This window comes from Pan troglodytes, chromosome 7, assembly GCF_028858775.2.
Source record: "Pan troglodytes isolate AG18354 chromosome 7, NHGRI_mPanTro3-v2.0_pri, whole genome shotgun sequence".
NCBI lineage: Eukaryota > Metazoa > Chordata > Mammalia > Primates > Hominidae > Pan > Pan troglodytes.
Window position 1 is genome coordinate 99,510,242 of NC_072405.2, and position 12,620 is coordinate 99,522,861.

Consider the following 12,620-nt stretch of genomic DNA (forward strand, 5'->3'; position numbering starts at 1 on the left):
TTGGCCACTGTTCTTGAAAACAAAAGTGAATTGACTCCCTTTTTCTCTAGAATGATTTGCTCCAGAACAAAGTTTAATTCTTTACGTATGAAGACCCATAATCGTTTCTCTCACCCTGCCTACATATTCCTAACTAGTAAGGTAAATAAACTAAATTTAGGCTACATTTGAGAACTAAGCTACATATTTTACATGGGAACCACTAAAATTATCCTATACCATAATTTAAAAAAAAAAAAATGAGTGTGGCCCTGAACTAAGAATAGGGTCTCTAAAAAAATATGACTATAGACTCTCTTTCTCTAATTTGGTGTCTTAAATTTTTATTAATGATTATGTTTTTGAAGGAGCCATTTGCTGCAATGAGAGACCACTCACATGGATCATTGAAAATATTGTGAATGAGAAAAATAATAATGGATATGATATGCATGGTACTACTGATTACAAGATAAAGTACCCATTTAACAATCAGCATTCCTAGGGAGGATGTGAAGCCCTGAATTTTAGTGTTTGATGGTTTCTATGTAGTTTTGGTTAATTTTAAGCTATAATATGATATCACTGACCATGGAATAAGGAAGAGATGCTAAAAATAGGCTCTCATGATATGTGATGGCTTAGGCACACTACTGATTAAACCTTTTATATGAAGCTTTTAACATATCTATACTTTGGGGGAGATGCTTTTACCCATGGAATACCCACACCAATAATAAGCCAAGCCATGATAGAAGTATCCTATATCTTATAATATTTTACTGTAGAAGGTACCATTTTCTTGAAAGATAATTGCTCACCTTCTACCCTGAAGATAGCAATTGACTGCTCAAATTGTTGCTACGTGACGGCAAATAAATGGCAAACATCTATAGACCAGTTGATTGGTGCATAATCCACAAGGTCTATCTATCTGAAGATTTTCCAGGAACTAAAGGGAAAAAGAAAGAATATTTCTTGCCTTGAATCATTTGAGGAAAGAGATGTAAATACGAATTGGAGATTTATTATTATTATTATTATTTTGAGGCAGAGTCTCGCTTTGTCGCCAGGCTGGAGTGCAATGGCGCAGTCTCAGCTGACTGCAACTTCTGCCTCCTGGGTTCAAGTGATTCTCCTGCCTCAGCCTCCTGAGTAGCTGGGACTACAGGTGCAGGCCACCACACCCAGCTAATTTTTGTACTTTTAGTAGAGACAACATTTCACCATGTTGGCCAGGCTGGTCTCAAACTCCTGGCCTCAGATGATCCACCGCCTCGAACTCCCAAAGTCCTGGGATTACAGGCGAGAGCCACCATGCCTGGCCAAGATATAAATTATTAACTGTAAGGTCCCCACTATTTGTGGGACAAAGGTTGCTTCCAGAAACCTAAAACATTTTCTGAAAAGTAAAAGCGGGTGACCATGTCATATTTCTTTTTCTTTCTCTTTGTTTTAGAAACTGATGTTTATCTTCCATGAACTTTATTTCCATGTTGCTTAAGAGCCCATCCAAGAACAGCTTAAGACCATTCAGTGGTTGCTGCACTCATTCAGTGGCCTGAGCAGTGGGAGCTGCAGGCCAGTCTTCCGTGGCAGGCTGAGCCCTCCAGTCTTCAGCAGTAGGGAACTGCTGAATAGGCACAGAGGGCACCTGCATGCCTTCAGACCAGTCTGCAACCTCAGGCTGAGTAGCAGTGAACTCAGGAGCTGGAGCAGTCCATTCATCCTAAAAGTCCTCCTTGGTCACAGCCTTTTCAGCAGGAGCCTGCTTTTCTTTTTAGGTTTCTTCAGGATCTCTGTAGAAGTAGAGATCAGGCATGACCTCCCACAAGTATTCACAGGAAATGGTGCCACGCATGCACAGAACTTCCTGAGCCGGCATCCACCACATCAAACCCACTGAGTGAGCTCCCTTGTTGTTGTGGTATGTTGTCATATTTCTTTTATATGACTCTCTTACTCAAAAATCACAGCTCAATTTTAGTCAGAGACAGCATAGACAAGTGAACAAATACATGGGGCAACAGAAAAATTTAGCTTTTAAACATGGAATCATTTTTGTCTTCAAAATACAGGTTGAATGAGTAATCACGGAAGTGGGAGATGACATATAAAACTCTTAACTTTCTCTGACCAATTCTTTGTCCCATGGGAGCAGATGAGCCATGGGGGAAGTCATTGGCCTTGTGTTTCAAATAGGAGCTGAATAACACAGCCTGGGCTTGTTATGAGTTCACCTCCATTTCAGAGACTGACCTGAGGTAAACTGATCAGGAATTAGGATTTTCCTTCTATAAGCTGAAGTTTCTCTTGAACTATTCATATTTCAATCTTAAACTCCATATCTTCCATGGGATGCCTTTAAGAAAAAAGAAAGTGGACAGCATCCTAGACACTGTGGCAATGGCGGGATGTTTTGGAATACACGTATCTTTCAAGTGTCACTCAAATATCACTTGAAAAACAATTTTAAAACTATTTTAATCAAGATTAGTTTCCCACAGAGTTATAATACACCATACCCCCCCAGTGACATATGTAAAGACTCAGCACCAAAAATAATTTCCTCACAAGGATGGAATTTTTTGTCTTTTTTTTTCCAGGTGTACCATGACTGGTCCATATTTCCTTTCCTTCCACCTCTCTAGAAATAACCACTATTCTCATTTTGAGTTTTATCATCCCTTAGTATATTTTTGTAATTTTACTACATATATACTTAGAAAACCAGATGCTCTACACATTTAAACACTCTCACATGCATATATAGCATACCAAATAATACACAGAATCCAGTACTTCCTTTATTGCTCAAAATTATGACAATACATGTAGCTCCAGTTAATTTAACTACAGCTTCATATGATATTGCTAACTAGAACACAACTTATGTTTCTTACCATTCTCTGGTTTTTAGGTTGCATCCAATATTTTGTTACTCTACCTAAAGAACATTCTTATCTGTGCCTCATTGTACACATGTGGAGAATTTTTTCTAGAGCAGATGCTAGAAAAAAAATTGTTCAGTTATAGAGGCTCCTCATTTCCAAATTCATTACACTGTGAAACATTAATTTTCAAATTGTTTATATAATGTGTCCTCTTAGCAGCAGCAATTGCTCTATATTCTCATCAACATTTAGGATTGTCAGACTTGTAATTAATGCCAGTCAACCAGATGTATAACAATAGCTTATTATTGTCCGAATGTGTACTTCGCTGATTACTAGTGAGGTTGAGCATATTTTTATGACTTGGCATTGAGTTATGTTCTTACATAGCCTGCCTTTTATAGCTTTTGTACATTGCTCTATTGCAATTTTTTTATTGTTTTGAGACTTTATTTTCTATTCCTTTTATTTTTAATTCACACATAATTGTACTAATTTATGAGATACAGAGTAATATTTTATTTTATTTTACTTTATTTTATGTTATTTCATTTTTGAGACAGAGTCTTACACTGTCACCCAGACTGGAGTGCAGTGGTGTGATCTTGGCTCACTGAAACCTCTGCCTCCTGGGTTCAAGAGTTTCTCCTGCTTCAGTTCCCCTAGAAGTTGGGATTACAGGTGTGTGCCACCACGCCTGGCTAATTTTTGTATTTTCAGTAGAGAATGGGTTTCACCATGTTGGCCAGGCTGGTCTCAAACTCCTAACCTCAAGTGATCCACCCGCCTTGGCCTCCCAAAATGCTGGGATTACAGATGTGAGCCACTGCACCCGGCCCAGGGTGATATTTTAATGTACGTATGTGCAATGTGTGATGATAAAATTATGGTAGTTAGCATATCCATCACCTTGAATATTTATCATTTTGTTGTTATGAACATTCGTTTAGCTTTTTGAAAATAAACACTAAATTGTGGCTAACCATAATTACCCTATAGTGCTATAAAACACTAGAACTTATTTCTCCTGTCTGGCTGTAATTTTATATTTATTAACCAACCTCTTTCCATCGTCCTGTCTTCCCTACACTTTGCAGCCTCTAATAACCACTATTCTACTCTCTGTTTCTGTGACCACCTTTTTTCCTTCTTTTCCTTTCTTCCTTCCCCCCTTCCCCTTCCTTCCTTCTCTCCTCCCTCCCTCTCTGTCTCTCTCTCTCCCTCTTTCTTTCTTTCCTTCTTTCTTTCTTCCTTCCCTTTCTTTCTTTCTTTCCTCCTTCCCTTTCTTTCTTTCTTTCCTTCTTTCTTTCTCTCTCTCTTTCTTTCTGTTCCCACATATACAAGAGAACATGTAACATTTCTCTTTCTGCACTTGACTCATTTCACTTAACATATTGCCTTCTGGGCTTATCCATGCTGCTGCAAATAACAATATTTTATAATTATTTCTGGCTAAATAATATTCCTCTCTGTATATATACAACAATTTCTTTATCCATTCATCTGTTGATGAACATTTAGTTTCATTCTGTGTCTTGACAGTTGTGAATAGAGTTGCAATAAACATGGAGATGCTGCTATCTCCTCAATATACTAATTTCCCTTCCTTTGGATAAATATCCAGTAGTAGGATTGCTGGTTCATGTGGTAGTTCATTTTTTGTTTTTTTGAGAAATGTTTATACTGTTTCCCATAATGGTATACTAATTTGTGCTTCCACCAACAGTTTATAAGAATACCCTTTTCTTCACATCCTAACCAGCATTTGTTAGTTTTGTCTTTTTTGACAGGAATATTTTTGTCTTTTTAATGATAGCCATTATAACTCAAGTGAGATGATATTTCATTTTACTTTTCATTTGTATTTCCCTGATTATTAGTGATGTTGAGCTTTTTAAAAAACATATACTTGTTGGCTGTTTGAATGCAGTTTTTGTGTTTTGTTTGACTATTTTTAAATCCAATTGTTTCCTTGCTGTTTATTCCGTTTAGTTCCTTGAATATTATGGATGTTAGTCCCTTGTTGGGTAATTAGTTTATATATATTTTCTTCCATTCTACAGGTTGTCTCTTCACTCTGTTGATTGTTTCCTTTGCTTGTCAGGAAGCTTTTTACTTTGATACGGTCCCATTGGTATAATTTAATTTTGTTGCCTGTGCTTTTGAAGTCTTCATTATAAAACCTTCGCCTGGACCAACACCCTAAAGAATTTCTCCTATGCTTTCTCCTAACAGCTTTATATTTTGGGATTTTGACATTTAAGTCTTTAGCCAATTTTGAGTTAATTTTTGTATATGGTGGGAGGTAGGGGTATTGTATTATCCTTCTGCATGTGGATATCCAGTTTTACAAGCACAATTTATTGAATAGACAATGTTAATGTTAATTTTCCCAGTTAATGTTCTTGGCACCATTGTCAAAAGTCAGTTGGCTGTAAATACAATAATTTATTTCCAGGTTATTCATTCTATTCCATTTGTCTATCTGTCTGTTTTTATACAAACACCATGCTGTTTGATTACTAGAGCTTTGTAGTATATTTTGAAGTCTGGTAGTGTGATCCCTCCAGTTTTGTTCTTTTGCTCAAGACTACTTTGGCTATTTGGGATCTTTTGTGGTTCCATATGACTTTTAGTATTTGTTTTCCTTTTTCTGTGAAGAATATCAATGCTATCTTAACAGGAATTGCCTTGAATCTACAGATTGCTTTGGGAAGTATAGTGACTTTAACCATTTAATTCTTCCAATTCATGAGCATGAGATATATTTCCATATTGTTGTGTCCTCTTCAACTTCTTTTAACAGTATTTTGTAGTTTACCTTGTAGAGATCTTTTATCTCCTCAGTTAGATCTATTTCTAGGTTTGTTTTTTTTTTTTTTTTTTTTTGCAGCTGTTGTGAATGAGATTGCTTTCTTGATTTTTTTAGCTAGTTAATATTGATGTAAAGAAATGCCACTAATTTTTGTATGTTGGTTTTGTATTCTGCAACTTTACTGAATTTGTTTATCATTCTATGAGTATTTTAGTTGAGTCTCTAGGTTTTTCTATGTATAAGATTATGTAGTTTATGAAGGGGGACAATTTGACTACATCTTTTCCAAATTCTTAGCCCTTTATTTCTTTCTCTGGTCTAATTGTTCTGGCTAGGATTTCTCATACGATGTTGAGTAAGAGTGGTGAAAGTGAGAATCCTTGTCTTGTTTCAGTCATTAGAGGAAAGGCTCTCAGCTTTTCTCCATTCAGTATGAGTTAGCTGTCAGTTTCTCATATATGGCCTTTATTGTGTAGAGGTATGTTTCTTTAATACCTAATTTGTTGAGAGTTTTTATCATGAAGGGGTATTGAATTTTATTTAATGTTTTTTGTCTCTATTGAGATGATAATATAGTTTTTGTTCTTAATTCTGTTGATGCAATGTATCACATTTATTTATTTTCTTATGTTGAACCATCCTTGCATTTCTGAGATAAATCCCATTTGATTATGGTGTATTATCTTTTTGATGTGTTGTTTTGTTTGTATTTCGTAGCATAGATATTTGCATCTATGTTCATCAAGGATATTGTCTTATAGTTTCCTTTTTTTTTTTTTTTTGTCTGTTCTTATCTGGTGTAGGTATCAGGGTAATGCTACTCTCATGGAATGAGTTAGGAATAATTCCTTCTTCAATTTTTGAAAATTGCTTGAGAATAATTTTTGTTACTTCTTTTTTAAAAAGATTGGTAAAATTCAGCAATAAAGCCATCAGTCCTGGGCTTTCTTTTGTTGAACAACTTTCTGTTACTGATTCAATCTCATTACTTTTCACTGCTTGTTCAAGTTTTCTATTTCTTCCTAGTTCAATCTTGGCATATTTTATGGTCCCAAGAATTTACCCATTCCCTCCAGGGTTTCCAATTTGTTGGTGTATAATTCTTCATAATAGTCTCTAATTATCCTTTGTATTTCTATGGTATCAGTTGTAATGTCTCCTTCTTCATATCCAATTTTGTTTATTTTGGTCTTTTCTTCTTAATTCTTCTAGCTTGTAGTTTTTCAATTTTGTTTATGTCTGCAAATAAAACAACTTTTCATTTTGTTAATCTATTCCATTTTTTACTTCTAATTATTTAGTTATTTGATCTTTATTATTTCTTTCCTTTCAAATTTCAACTTTTATTTTAAAAACAAAGGGTATATATGCAAGTTTGTTAAATGGGTATATTGCATGATGCTGAGGTTTGGAGTATGGATCCTGTCACCCAGGTAGTCAGCATAGTTCCTAATAGGTAGTTTTTTAAACTATGTCCCCATGTCTTCCTCCCCCTCTACTAGTCTACAGTGTCTATTTTTCCCATGCTCACATCCATGTGTGCTCAGTTTTTAGTTCTCACTTGTAAGTGAGAACATGCAGTATTTGGTTTTCCATTTCTGCATTAATTCTCTTAGGATAATGGCCTCCAGTTCTACTCATGTTGCTGTAAGGAGACATGGTTTTATTCTTTCTTATGGCTGCATTGTATTTCACGGTATATATGTGCCACATTTTCTTTATCCAATCCATCATTTATAGTCACCTAAGTTGCTTCCATGTCTTTGCTTTGTGAATGATGTGGCAATGAACACATGAGTGCATGTGTCTTTTTGGTAGAATGATATATTTTCCTTTGGGTATGTATGCAATATGGGATTGCTGGGTCAAATGGTAGCACTGTTTTAAGTTCTTTGAGAAATCTCCAAACTGATTTCCACAGTGTCTGGATTAATATACATTCCCACCAGGATTGTATAAGCATTCTTTTTTCTTCACAGCCTTGTCAGCGATGATTTTCATGTTTTTAAACATAGCCATTATGATTAGCATGAGGTTTTATGTCATCGCGGTTCTGATTTACATTTATCTGACAATTAGTGATGATGAGCATTTTTTCATATTTTTGTTGGCCACTTGTATGTCTTGTTTTGAGACATGTCTGTTCATGTCCTTTGAGCATTTTTAATGGGTTATTTATTTTTTCATGTTTAACTGTTTAAGGTCCTTATATATTCTTGATATTAGACCTTTGTCAGATGCAAAGTTTGTGAAGATATTTTGCCATTCTGTCAATTATCTGTTTAATCTGTTACTAGTTTCATTTGCTGTTCAGAAGCTCTATAATTTAATTATGTCCCACTCATAAATTTCTTGTTTTTGTTGCAATTGTTTTTGCTAACTTAGCCAAAAATTATTTGGCAAGGTCAATGTTGAGAAAGATATTTCCAGGATTTTCTTCTAAGATTTTTATGGCTTGACATTTAAACTGTAATGTAAAACATTTAAATCTTTAATCCTTTAATCCATCTTGAGTTACTTTTTACATGTGGTGAAAGATAGGATTCCAGGTTCATTCTTCTGCCTATGGCTAGCCAGTTGTCTCAGCACCATTTATTGAATAAAGAGTCCTTTCGTCATTGCTTATTTTCATTGGACTTGTCAAATATCATATGGTTGCTGGTATACGGCTTTATTTCCGAGTGTTCTTTTCTGTTCCATTGGTTTACGTGACTATTTTTGTACCAGTACCATGCTGTTTTGGTTACAGTAGCCCTATAGTATAGTCGAAGTTGGGTTGTGTGATGCCTCCGACTTTGTTCTTTTCACTTAAGATTGTTTTGGTTATTGAGGCTCTTTTTTGTTTCATATGAATTTTAGAATAGTTTATTCTAATTATGTGCAGAATGACATTGGTAGTTCAAGGGGAGTAATGTTGAATATATAAATGGTTTTGGGCTGTATGGCCATTTTAACAATATTCTTCCAATGCACGAGCATGAAATTTTTTTTTTCATTTATTTGTGTTTTCTCTGATCTTTCAACAGTGTTTTATAGTTCTCCTTGCAGATATCTTTCACATTTTTGGTTGGCTGTATTCCCAAGTATTTCATTATCTCTATGGGTATTGCAAATGGAATTGTGTACTTAATTTTGACTCTCACTCTATACGTTATTGTTGTATAAAAATGCTATGAATTAATATACATTGATTTTATATCCTGAAATGTTACTAAAGTCATTTATCAGTTGCAGGATTTTGGCAGAGTATTTAGGGTTTTCTAGATATTCAATCATATTGTCAATGAAGAGAAATAGTTTGACTTCTTATTTTCCTATTTGGTTGCCTTTTATTTCTTTGTCTTGCCTGATTACTCTGGCTAGGACTTCTAGTAAGATGTTAAACAGGAGTGGTGAGAGTGGGCATCCTTATCTTGTTCCAGTTTTCAAAGGGGAATATTTCCAGCTTTTGCCCTTTCAGTGTGATGTTGGCTGTGTGTTTGTCATGGATGTCTCATTATTTTGAGATATTTTTCTTTGATGCCTAGTCTGTGGAGAGCTTTTATTGAACGTTTGTTGGATTTTATTGAAATTCTTTTTTGTGTCTATTGAGATAATCAGATGGTTTTTGCTTTTAATTCTCTTTATGTGGTGAACCAAGTTATTAATTTGCCTATGTTGAACCAGGCTTGCAGCCCAGTAATAATGCCCAGTAGAATCAAATAATTCTATTTGATCATAGTGTATTAACTTTTTGATGTGCTGCTGAATTTGGTTTGTTAGTATTTTATTGAGGATTTTTGTGTCTATGTTTATTGTTTATCAGGTATATTGGCCGAATTTTTTTCTTTTTTCATTGTATCTTTGGCAGATTTTGGTATCAGGCTGATGCTGGTTTTATAGAATGCATTAGGGAGGAGCCCCTTCTGTTTTCATTTTTTGGAATGATTTCACTAGGATTGGTACCAGTTCTTCTTTGTACAACTGGTAGAAATTGACTATGAATTCACTGGTCCAAGGTTGTTTGGGGTTGGTAGGTATTTTTTTATTGATTCAATTTTGGAACTTATTATTGGTCTGTTTAGGTTTTCACTTTTTTCCCAGTTCAATCTTGGGAGATTTAGTATTTCCAGGAATTTTTTCATTTCCTCTAGATTTTCTAATTTGTTTGGGGAGAGTTTTCATAGTTATCCTGCTGTTGTTATGTGTCTGTTTAAATCTTTTTGTAGGTCAAGAAAAACTCGTTATATGAATCTGTGTGCTCTAATGTTGGCTTTGTATATATTTAGGATATTTAAGACTTCTTGTTGGATTTTACTCCTCATTATCCAATGCTCTTCTTTGTTATTGGTTTAAATGGTATTCTTTATCCTTTTTGTTATTGGTTTAAATGGTTTTATATGGTAGAAGAATAGTGGTTCCCAATATCTTTTGTTTCCTGTTTGCATGATAGATCTTTCTCCTTTCCTTTCTTTCAGCCAGTGGGTGTCATTACATGTGAGGTGGGTCTCTTGAAGACAAAAAACAGTTGGGTATTGCCTTTTTCCAGCTTGCCATTGTTATGTATTTTAATTGGGATGTTTAGCCCATTTACATTCAGGGTTAGTATTGATATGTGAGATTTTGAATCTGTCATTGTGCTGTTAGCTGGTTGTTGTGTAGACTTGGTTGTATAGTTGTTTTATAGTGCCTGTGGGCTATGTGCTTAAATATGCTTTCATGGTAGCAGGTGTCATTCTTCCAATTCCATGTTTAGCATCCTATTAAGGCCCTGTTATAAGGCTGATCTAATTGAAACAAATTCCCTCAGTGTTTGAGTGTCTCAAAAAGATCTTATTTCTCCTTCATTTATACAGCTTTGTTTGGTGGCACATGAAATTACGGGTTGAAATTTCTTTATCTTAAGGATGCTGAAAGTAGGCCCCCAATTTCTTCTGTTTTATAAGGTTTCCACTGAGAGTTTCGCTGCTAGCCTGATGGGATTTCCCTGTAGGTGACCTGACCTTTCTCTCTAGCTGCCTCTAAGATTTTTTATTTTGCATTGACTTTGGTGAAGCTGATGACTATGTTCCTTGGGGTGGTCGTTACTGTATAGTTTCTAGCAGGGGCTCTCTGTATTTCTTAAATTTGCATGTTAACCTCTCTAGTGATATTAGAGAAATTTTCATGGCTATAACCACAAATATATTTTCTAAGTTGTTTATTCTCTCCCCTCTCCCACTAATTCCAATGAGTTATTTATTTGGTCTTTTTACATAATCCCATAGATTTGAGAGTATTTGTTCATTCTTAAAATTCTTTTTTTTTTAATTTTATTTTTGTCTGACTGAGTTGATTCAAATTAGTAACCTTCAAGCACTGAGATTCTTTTCTCAGCTTGGTCAATTCCGCTGTTAATACTGCTGATTGCATTATGAAATTAATATAGTGAATTTCTCAGCTCTAGAAGTTCAATTTGGTTCTCTCTTAAAATGACTGTTCTGTCTTTCAGCTCCTGAATCATTTTACTACTTTCCTTGATATCCTTTGATTGAGTGTCAACTTTCTACTTAGTACTGATGAGCTTCCTTGCCATCCAGATTCTGAATTCTATGTCTGTCATTTCAGAGATTTTAGACTGGTTAAGAAATCATTGCTGGGAGCTAGTAGACTCATTTGGAGGTAAGGGGACACTCTGGCTTTTTGAATTGCCAGAGTTCTTGTGTTGATTCTCATCTCAGTAGGTTTGTGTTCCTTTAACTCAGCTGTAAGTTGAGTATAGTCAGTTGGCTTCATTTCCAGAATGTTTTAAGAGGGGCAAGGCTCTCTATGTTAAGAGGGGCAAGGCTCTGTATGTCCATGGTCTTTGTTTGTGGCTGAATTATGCTCTTGGTTTCACAGGGGAGGGTTAGCAAAATATTTTGGTGTTGTAGTTTGAATTACTATCCAGTAGATGGCACATAAGAGTCATGGGCAGTAGATAGGCTCTTAGCCTTGCAGCTCCTTTGTATTGATTTTCAGCAATGCTCTTAGACGTAGGAGGGAGAGAGGTGACTCCTTCACCAAGTCTGCTCCTGGGACTTGGCAGAGTCGCCTTTTATAACTGGCACTGAGCTGGTATTTCTTTTGTGAAGTGTTCTGGGCCACAGGGTGACCTTGGGCAGGGGCCATGGCAAGCAGATAGGACACCTTCCTGGACTGGCCCTGTAGAGAGAGGCATGTCCTACTTCCATGCCAAACCATGAACCCACATGTCTCACCCCTGTCAGTGTCTGAGAGCATGGTGTACTCCCCAGCTTGTGTACCAGTCACAGATCTCAGCTCAGCACTCCTGAGCCGTGTGTCACAGTCCTAGGGTACCAGGATCAGCTTGTGGCTCCATCTTCCAGACCCTCAGGATCAGGTTCCAGGTGCCTTCAGGGATCTGATGTGCTGTCAGGCCACCAGGAATGTAACCAGGTGGAGGGAAGCACCCAGGCTGGCCAGCAGAAGCTGCATTATGCACATGTTCCTGTGGACTGGCCAGGCAGGGGCCCTGGAAGGAAGTGATAGACAGGAGGGCCTGCAGAACAGTCATACCCCAGTCCTACCGGGGATCTGGCCCTGTTTTCTCCTGGCCCAGTGGTTTAGCTGGGGCTAGAGCTTCTCAGAGGGAGATATAGAGCCCAGGGGATGGGTGCCTATTGGCACAAAGGACCTCAGTTTCATGCTGGGTGAAACCATGTCTCTGTCTACTCTCCAGGCAGAGCCTCCTGCCAGCTCAAACATCCGTAGGGGAAATCAGGTCCTCCGTAACCAGTCTCTCTGAGGTCCATGTCATGAGTGGGCAGTCCTTTAACTCACCATTTCCTCAGGAGCTGTTTGGGGCCAGGAACTAGCTCTAGCATTCAGGTACCCCATGAAGGGTTGCCAGCTTCCTCCCTCTTCAGCCTCAGTGTCTGCATCATGTCTCCATTCTCAACATTTTCTCTTTG